This window comes from Otolemur garnettii, unplaced genomic scaffold (assembly GCF_000181295.1).
Source record: "Otolemur garnettii isolate 467f Iridium unplaced genomic scaffold, OtoGar3 scaffold00048, whole genome shotgun sequence".
In the NCBI taxonomy this organism is placed as follows: Eukaryota; Metazoa; Chordata; class Mammalia; order Primates; family Galagidae; genus Otolemur; species Otolemur garnettii.
The window spans coordinates 9,162,765-9,173,224 of NW_003852443.1; the positions used below are offsets into that span (position 1 = coordinate 9,162,765).

Sequence of the window (10,460 nt, forward strand, 5' to 3'; positions counted from 1 at the left end):
ACGGCACTCTACCCAGGGGGACAGCTTGAGGCTCTGTCTCAAAAAAAAAAAAAAAACTGATTTAAGGAAAGATGCCACCAACAACCACAGTGAACACTCTCAGAGCAAACTGGAATTTTAATTTGTTTTTTGAGGAGTGTGAGACAGGAAATGGAGGTATTACTAATTATTGAATGGAAGTTTGATTTATGGGTGTGTTCACGCGATTTGGAGTGCTGCTGGGTTTGCCATTCCCTTAGCTGATGAGCTCTGTGACCTTTGGCATTTAACCTTCATCTTGATTTCTTCACCTCACTGATCTTCACACGGAGTAGTGTGAGAGTTAAATGACAGAATGATGCAAGTGAAAGTGTTTTGTGCCCTTAAAACATGATAGACACAAAGGCTGACATCTCCAAGGGCTTTCTTTTCCCAAGGACTAGAGAATTATTTCTTGGGTTATACTTAGGTTTTGGTGAGCCCTTGGATGAGTCAGTCAGAAATGTGCGTTTAGTGGGTACATGACTTTGACTCTGTGATTTGGGAGTACTTGGGCATCCACACTAGTTTTGAGCCATTTTTGCTCTGAGAAGACTAACACCTGAGGCTTGGCAGTGGAGATGATTCGTCTGAAGATGAACTTTTATTGCTGTTGTATTAAGCAAGGGCACAGTCTTAGAAAACCACACAGTATGCAGGGCTTGCTGGTAGGGGAAGGAAAGGCCTCTAAGAAGAGTACAGGTCAGACATTGGACAGTTTTCTAGTAACAGAATTGCATGGGCCGTTCATTAATTTGGTTACAGGTTTGAAAAGCACACAACACTTTTGTAAGGGTCTGTTTTCCAAGTCATTCCTAATATTTAATGAGTTTTTAAGTAATAGACATTATAATAGAAAAGTCTAGCTTGAAATCTAATTTGTGTTACGTTGACCAGATGACCACCTCTGGATTCTGCCCAATCACATGAGTCTTAGGACCACTTCTCCATTTAGCATCTCAGGCTCTAGGATCCTGATTTATAAACCTGGGGTTTGGATTGTGGCCTTTGAAGATCCCCCTTAGCTCTCCTTACCTGAGTGTTCTAAGTGTGTGGTAATGGGTAGCAAACCCCTGTTCATGAATGACACATCCTTAGAAAGAATGCTTTTTCCTGGTCTTCAAGGAACCATAGATTTGCTTTGTCCTTTAAAAGTCTACCTTGTCAATAAGAAAATCCTGAGGTTACTGATTTTGCCTGTCACTCTGCGTTCCCCCTGTTTGAGACTTTGCCGAACCTGTCTTATCTGTGGACACCTGGGCCTCTACAGTTCTAAAGAAAACATCATCTTGCTCTAAAAGAGTTAACAATCTAGTTAGACCACTGTAAAAAAACCCAAAAAAACATAAGATGTATAAATAGGTGGCAAACTTCAGATTTATGGGAAGATTGATTTTAGTGCTAAACTCTCCTTTTGCAAGTAAGTTGGCCTGATTTTCCTCTTACATTGCTTGGGTCAGGCAGGTCTCAGTGTCCAGAGGGCAGACTTCCAAGTCCAGGTTCTACTATTTGCCAGACTGGCAGGTTGTTTGATTCCCCCAAAGCCTCAGTGCATTCTTCTAGAAATGAAGATCACAATACCTGACCCACCTCCCTCATGCTACTGTAGTGAAGCTCGGACAAAAACCCACCCATGAATGTGGGTGTAAACCATGAAGCATTCAAACAGCAGTTGTAATAGAAGATGTTAGGTACCTGTGAGGCCCGCAGGCCAGAGCAAGAGATGCTAATTTAAAAAATTAAAATGAAGCAAGGATGTATCTTTCCCCCTCTACCAAATAACTTGGCAAGAGTTTTAAAATTAGAGAAGTAGACCATTGGTTATTTCATCTTCTAGGCCTGTTTCCCTATGTGCAAAATGCAAAGGGCTGTCTGGGTGATTCCTGTGGTCCCTTGCAGTTATAGCATGCCATGACAGTATGGCATGAACAGTAGTTTCTACCTTAGCGGAGATGGATGACTCATACTGACCAAAACGTCCGATTGAGAGGAGGAAATCTCTAGGAAGTCTGTTTGCATGGGAGAATTTTCCTTCAGCTAGAGAATCTGAGCCTGGGGGATGTGGGGAGGGGCAGGAGGTCAGTGTTGAAAGAGAGGCACTTCCACCGACCGGCAGAGATCTCAGACCCCCGAGGCTTGTACGGAAGGGCTTTATTGGTGGGGAGAGGGAGGCTGTAGAGCAGCACCAAAGAGGAGAGGAAAGAGAAGAGAAGAAAAAGAGAAAAGAGGGGAGAGAGTTAAGGAGAGAGTGGGGAAGAGAAGAGAGAGAGTAGAGAAGAGCGAGGGGGAAGAGGAGGGAAAAGAGAGAGAGCAGAGAAGGAAGGCGGAGGGAGGCGGGAGAGAGAGAGAGAAAAGGCAGGGGGAACATATTATATAGGGAAGTTTTAGAATGGTGACGGGCTGGTGGGATGACCAATAAGGAGTTATTGATCTGGAGGAAGAGCCATTAGGGGCGGGCAGTGGGAAATTGGAACAGGGTGATGAGGTAAGCAGGCCACTCCCTGTGCTAGGGGAGGAGTTGTAACTTTAAGGGCAGGAAGGGGCTTTTTTGGGGGAAGGGGCTTTCTGAGGGAATAACCTAACAATTGTCACTACCTAGAAGGGAGACCAAGATTGCATAAAGAGAGTGAAGATGTATGTATGTATGTATGTATGTATGTATTTATTGCAGTTTTTGGCCGGGGCTGGGTTTGAACCCGCCACCTGTGGCATATGGGGCCAGCGCCCCACTCCTTTGAGCCACAGGCACTGCCCAGATATATTTATTTTTTTGTGTTCTCAGCACCTTCATAACCTCCTTTGCTTTCAAGTGCTCACTCGGGCGGGGCTTTTGGAAAGCAGTTTAACCTTCGCACATGGGTTGCATGTTCAGACAATCACACTTGGTGTGCTTTATGGCAGTTGTCACTTTCTCTAGTGAGGGCTTTCTGTGTACGTGTAGTGGTACCGCCACGTCACCCACGGTCCTACATGCTTCTCATCATGTTGTCTCATAGCTAAGGTCAGAGATCATCTGTCACTCATCTTGGTGTCCCTGGCACCTGACAAGTGGTCGGTCGGTATGTGAGTGTGGATGGTAGATGGATTAATGATCCTTTAGGGTAGTATGTACACTCACCTAGTAGATCTTGATCACCACCTTTATAGCTACCACCATTCTGATAGAATGAAGTTTTAGCCATTAGGAACTTACTATGTCAGGAAATATTTCATACTCTAAAAAAGTCTACACTACAAAAATCAAACAGATTCCATGTTCTATCTTATCAGTTTCTATTGTTTTAGCAAAAAAAAAAAAACCCTAAGTGTTCTATCATCTATATATAATATAGATTATACAAACATGTATCAAAAATTTATCCCCACCACCACTACCATGGGCACACAAGGTCTCTGCCTGGTAGAAAAAAACAGCATTTAGTACTCAGTCCCCAAACCCAGGTGACTGACCTGATTTCTTATTTTTAGCTAATTGTAGGTGGTTACATCTGAAAAGGACCCCAAACATTGAACTAATAATTCCTTTTTACAAATGCCAGAACAAAAAGGGGGTAAAGGATAACTTGGGAGGGGCGGTTAGAAGTGGCAGAAGCACATGTAGAGAGAGCCCTTGGGTGTGGTGTGCCGGAGCACTCACACCCCCCTTCCAGGGGACTCCCCCTCCACCAGGGGAGGAAAATGCACTAGGATGGGCAACAGCGCAGTTAACCTCAAGGTGGACATCCAAGCCCCCTGGTGAGTTCGCACCTAGTTAGTTTCCATGTAGGTTAGGTAAAATAGGTTAGGAGTGGGATCCAGTGTCCCTGAAGGTTCTATTGACAATACTATAGGGTAAGGGGGATTGGATCATTGTCAGCAAAAGACTTATCGCAAAGGTGAGAAGTTCCTTTCGTGTGTGAAGGACAGAATTTAGCACTGAAAATATACATGACTTATTCAAAAATAGGGAAGACATTAGAAAAATGTGTCCTAAAGTTTGCCTGTCAAACCAAGCCATTCGTTCAACAAAGTAGTAAATCCTTTGAAACCTGGCAGCAATATTCTGCTTAAATATAATCAACCAGAAAATAACTCTAGGGATGCAGGTATGAAACCTCTTGTGGAAAAATCAGAACCCTGTAGTTTTTGTAGCAGGTGGGATCACCTGTTGTTTTGGAAATTAACTGTTCCTCCTGATCCTCTTTGACCTAACTACGTGTGTGCCTCTTGAGAAAATAACCCAAGTCCTACTCTTTACTTTCCAGTTTTACTTTATCTATGCATCTTGTTTTGCAATTTACAGACAAGTGTGATGGTTGAGAGTTCCAGTAAACTGGCTGGATCATATTTCTTAGATTGAGTCACTGCTGAGAAACTTGTTTGTGAACAGGAAGCAGGCCATAAAAATGTCTGAACATAGTAACTTGCCAGACTGAAGAAACTGGCTTGCTTTCTAGTAGGAAAAAAACAGTAGAAGGATGGTTCTTACAGCCCAGAGAATGGTAAATTTGTGATCTAGGGTTTTATTTTTTTTTTTTTATTTTTTTTTTTTTTGAGACAGAGCCTCAAGCTGTCACCCTGGGCAGAGTGCCGTGGCATTACAGCTCACAGCAACCTCCAACTCCTGGGCTCAAGCGAGTCTCCTGCCTCCGCCTCCCAAGTAGCTGGGACCACAGGCGCCCGCCACAACGCCCGGCCATTTTTTGGTTGCAGCCGTCATTGTTGTTTGGCGGGTCCGGGCTGGGGATTCGAACCCGCCACCCTAGGTGTACGTGGCTGGCGCCCCAGCCGGTTGAGCTATAGGCGCCGAGCCTGATCTAGGGTTTTAATTGGTTGAATAACTCTTCTCTTGCTGTGTATTTGGCAATTTATATGCTGCTAAAAATCTCTAATTGTTCAAAATTGGGGAAATAATCCTTAGTAAGATTTCTCTCGGAGGAAAACCTTTGGTTAGTGGTTAACTATTTCTACCTATTAAAAAGACCTATTAAAAAGTCTCTTTTGATGTTTTTAACATGTTGCTAGGCCAGTTATTTTTTTAAATAGTGCTATAGTTACACAGAAATAAACTTGCCAACTCTTAGCTCCTCTCATCTCTGATTCTGTATTTTCTAATCATCTACTTTACAAGCAAGAGTTAGCAAACAGTCCAGTAAATTGAAAGTAATTGAATGCCCTATCATCCACCTTCCCTGGAATTCGCACTGATGAAACACTTGGCACTGCTTTACCTGCATTGTAATGTGGCATGGGAGGGAAGCCATTGAGAAGTAAATAGGTAGATATTTCTGAAAGGTCAGAGTCATCAGCAAGATGTATTTTAAAAACACATCTGTTTGGTGTCATTTTACTTTAGTAAGGAATCGTGATTGCAAAGTAAAGCCTTGTAAATCAGGGAGATCTTTGTAATTTTATCACTTCTTCAAAATTCAAACATGCTCTCAGTTGTTCTTGTATCTTCCTATAGGTCTTAATTTGATTTGATTTCTTTGCTCCTTTATGAAGTAGCAACGAAAATAATTTTATGGTTGGGGCTCCCTACAACATGAGGGCCTGTATTAAAGGGTCGCAGCATTAGGAAGGTGGAACCACTGATCTAGGTGGTAGGAGATGATTAATATTCCACCTTGTTTTATTCACAAATATTTGGGTAGCTCTGTGGCAAAATATCTTAAACCAGATTTAGCTTGTAGGTAAATAATATAATCACCTGGTTACAATATAGACAGTAAAATGTAAGAAAGAAAAATATAGGCAAATGTAACTTAGAATCTGAATGCTAGTAACTAGTATTCGGATGGAGAGGTCTCAGGGGGTTAAACTTTAAAATAAGGTTTATTATTGTCTTAATAGAAATACAAGGTTTTATTTTTAAATTTTTTTTTTTTATTGTTTGGAATTCATTGAGGATATAAAGAATTAGGTTACACTGATTGCATTTGTTAGATAGAGTCGCTCTGGTAATTATAGCCCACTCCCAAAGGGTGTACCATAGACCATAACCCCATCCCCCTCCCTCTTCCCCTGAAATACATGTTTTTTAAACAAAATAATTAAGGTATCTTAACTTTATTATACAATAAGAAACAAGGATCTGTTTTTGTTTTTTTTACAAAGTGAGTAATATATACAATTTACTTCTGAACAGTTTATTGCTGAAATTTATCTTCAGAAGGAAACCTCCCATCACCTTTCTGTCACTTTCAGGCCAGAAGAGAGGGTGAGAGAGGGAAAGGGGAGTATTGGTCTTTGGGAGGTACAATCCTATTTACACATTTGAGTATGTAAAAGAAAGTGTTCTCTTTTTTATTTCAAATACTTTTCCGAAGTCTCTGTTTACTAAATAGCTTTAATTTAGGACAGAGATGATGTTATCCTTGCTTTTACCTTTTCTGTTTTTTTGATCATCTGAGCATGATAAATGCTAGTTTGTTTAAGCCACTAAAATTGGCGTGCAATTTAGCATGGATTCTGCTCAAAGCCTATTTTCTTTGTTTATCCTGGTACAGAGATGTTTGTTTTAAAGTGGTATCAGTTAATTGTCCAACTTAAGATTTCCCATAAAATGTGTAACAGACAGATGGCACATGATGATATATACATTTTAAATGAATATTTGTGTTAGGCCAGATGGTGATGCAACATGAATTGTCCAACATTTGTTTCTTATTAAATTGTCTTTTGTCTAAGCCAAACTAGCAACATAATTTGGAACACACTTAGGAATCACTAAACGACAACAGCAAAAAAAATTCAGACACTAAGTGGCAGGCGGCATTTGTTCCATATGCCACATGAAGGCTCACAGCCAGTGTCGAGTTGCCCTTGGGAAACTTTCCACCACTTGTAAGGAAATACCTGTTGGGAGTGCTGTACAAACCATCCACTCTTTCCTCTCTCTCCCCAAAGCCTGCTTATCTGAGACTTTGCACTGTGGTCTTCCTCCGAGGGGGACAAACAAGGGTCAGTCAGCTGCCCTTCCTCAAAGCCTCGCACTTCTACGCAGAAGAGCAGTTTTAGTTCTTCCTCAGGAACTTCCCTTCCCTACCATCCAGTGTCATGTTCTTGTTTGTTTCGGGCTCCACCTAGACTATTTTTTCCTCTTAGATGATGTGTGAGCTTTGTAGAGAGTGGGTCGCTTGTGGAACCAGTCATGTGCCTGGTCACAAGGCTCCTGACAGGAAACGCTCACTGCCTGTTAGTTTAGCACAGCACGGCGCCTGCGGGCCTCCCCAGCACAGTCTTAGGTTGACAAACTTCTTTTCTTTTTCAATATAAAGGTTTGTATGTTTCATAAAATACCAAACCTCTGCAGGCTTTTTCTTTCTGAAGCATGTGAAATCTGAGTAACACAGAATATGACATATTAAGGCCATGACAAGAACCCCATTGTTGCTGCGTGCTGATCTTGATAAGAATGTGTTCTGCTGAATTCAAAATAGTTGTTTAAAACTAAGCTTGTTTTTTTTTGTTTTAACAAGTTATTTTCTTTTTTTGGGGGGGTGGACAGAGCCTCAAGCTGTCCCCCTGGGTAGAATGCCGTGGCATCGCAGCTCACAGCAACCTCCAACTCCTGGGCTCAAGCGAGTCTCCTGCCTCAGCCTCCCCAGTAGCTGGGACCACAGGTGCCCGCCACAACGCCTGGCTATTTTTTGGTTGCAGCCGTCATTGTTGTTTGGCGGGCCCAGACTGGATTCGAACCTGCCACCTTAGGTGTATGTGGCTGGTGCCTTAGCTGCTTGAGCCACAGGCACTGAGCCAACAAGTTATTTTCTTTTAGAGATCTATAATAGCATGGATAAACAAGTCATCAACTTTAAAACACATAGGTAAACCTCTCAGCAGTTTGAAACCTGTTTTAGTCCTATTATGATTGTATCGAATGCCCTTGGCTTGATTAAGAACTGGATGTTATCCTTGGAAACACCATTTGGTGGCATTCCTGTTGGAGAAAGGAAGCTAGGGCTATCTAGGAGCCACTCGGTCTCCCGTGGTCCAGCAGTTTCAGACCTGATAACAAGAACAGGATGCTCAAGAGCTGATCCAAATAACTATTAGATTAAAATGCCAACTAAAAAATGCTTCGTGTTTTATTTTTCTTGGTTGTACAGAAATCAAGGAGTCCTCTTCTGTTCATGTTATGGGAAATTAAAAACAAAAACATAGTGAATTGTTTTGGAGCTATGCATAGAAGTCACAGCAGGAACTGTGAGTGGCACTGAATGTATTTACGTATGTACATAAACATACACAGAGGGTGCTAAGAAAATGTGTGCACATTTTAAGGGAAAAAACTGTTAAAATATCCAGTATATACCGATAATATAAGATGAATACAAGTCAACACTGAGGACCTCTTGTAATTCAGAAGTCAAACATGACTTGAGTATTACAACAGTTTTTTTTCCTTTCAAAATGTGTATACATTTTTTTGGCACCCTCTATTTTAAGGCTGAAGGTAGCGCACGCCTGTAATTTTAACACTTTAGGGGGCTGAGGTGGGAGGATCACTTGAGATCAGTTTGAGACCAGCCTCAGCAACATAGTGGTCTTAGACCCTGTCTCTGTAATAGATAGAAAAATTATCTGGGTGTAGTGGCACGTGCCTATGCTGCTAGCTGGAGGCTGAGGCAGGTGCATTGATTGAGTTCTGGAGTTTTTTGCTGCAGCAGACTATGATTGTGCCACTGCATTTTAGCCTGGTTGACAGAGAGACCCAATCTCAAAAAATAAAAAGTATATGTAAAAGTGTATGTACCCCCTGTATTACCACCACAGCCACTAACATTCAGTAAAACTCATATCTTCTCATTTGCATGTAGACTAGTGGTTACACAAAGATAATCCTCCCTCCTCTCCAATAAAGCTGCCACTTTCGCATCGTGATCTGTGTGCCATCAAGTAAAGTTACAGTCACAAAAACAACTTTCAATGCATTTTTAGTTAGGAAAATCTGGATGTGGTTCCTAGGCCTAGCCGGGTTATATAAATTCTCTCCCGTATGTCTTTTACTAAATCGAATCCATTCCCTCGTTGTAAGGTTTCTTTCAGTATCTTAAAATGCAATAACCATCAGTCATTTCCCTGGACTGATTTTTTTTTTTTTTAAAGAGGTTTATTGATGATTTCTCAAGAAGGAACCTGCTTGGTCCTTAGTATGTCTTTCCCAACTTTCTGGTAGTTAATAGACAGTTCTTCTCTTCCCCACCTTGTTCATGCCTCAAGAACTAAAACCCAAGTCAAAAGGAAATTATTTAATAGATGAGACACAAAGTCAAGAATAGCAAGACGCAGAGTCAAGATAATGGCGGGCAGATAATCTAGCATGGGAAGGAGCAAAGAATAGCAAGGCCAGGTTTGGTGGCTCATGCCTGTAATTCATCACTGTGGGAGGCTAAAGTAAGAGAGGTTTGTTTGAGGCCAGGAGTTCAAGACTAGTTCGGGTAAGATAGACCCCATCTTTACTAAAAAAAGATACATATATATTTTTTAACTGGCCAGGCTCAGTAGTGGGCACCTGTAATCCCAGGTATTTGGGAAGCTGAGGTGGGAGGATCATTTGAGCTCAGGAGTTCAAGGCTGCAGTGAGCTCTGATCCTGCCACTGCACTGTACCCCACTCTGGGAGACAGAGTGAGACTCTGGCTTTTTCTAAAAAACAGTAATACTTCACAACTGTTAAATTGATAGTTTAACTTTACGGGGGTTCCCTCTATAAACTGGTATTTGCTGTGTAGGTTAAAAGAAATTCTATGTATTCAGTAATGTTTTCCAAACCCCATTTCTGTTAATAAGGCAGTGGCTTAGAGCTCTTGCCCTAATTTCTGTATTTCATTAAACAACTGTGGAATTTCTTTTAATTCAAACATATTAACAGGCAGCATTTTAACTGTGCCCGTTAGTGACCTCTACCATCACCAGGTCATTAATGATCCAAGTTGTAAGTGATTAGAATGGATGGCTGTGTTTGTGGGTTGTTTGTTGTTCTTAATGAATAGATTCATTGAATGGAATTAACTGTGCTCTTCTAGAACATTAGATCTGTTTTCTCATTCAGATTTTGTTTGTAATCTCCCCATTCCCCACAATGAACAGCAGCATAAAGTGAATTAATTTATGTGGTATTTGCCATTTAAAAACCAGTTTAATGAAGGCTGAGGCAAGTGGATTGCTTGAGCTCAGGAGTTTGAGACCAGCCTGAGCAAGACCAAGACCCCATCTCTAAAAAACATAGTCTGGTGTTGTAGGCACTCATAGTCCCAGTTACTGGGCAGGCTGAGACAAGAGGATCGCTTGAGCCCAAGAGTTTGAGGTTGCTGTGAGCTATGACACGACAGCACTCTACTGAGGGCAACTAAGTGAAACCCTGCCTCAAAAATAATTAAATAGGCTCAGCGCCTATAGCTCAACCGGCTAAGGCGCCAGCCACGTACACCTAAGGTGGCGGGTTCGAATCCCCAGCCC

At 41.7% G+C, this 10,460-nt stretch overlaps 1 protein-coding gene across 2 annotated transcripts in view; it reads left to right on the top strand.

The window, feature by feature from the left end:
- Window positions 1–10,460, top strand: part of NFE2L2 (nuclear factor, erythroid 2 like 2) — a 32,931-nt gene that overhangs the window by 17,773 nt on the left and 4,698 nt on the right. The window lies entirely within an intron of this gene.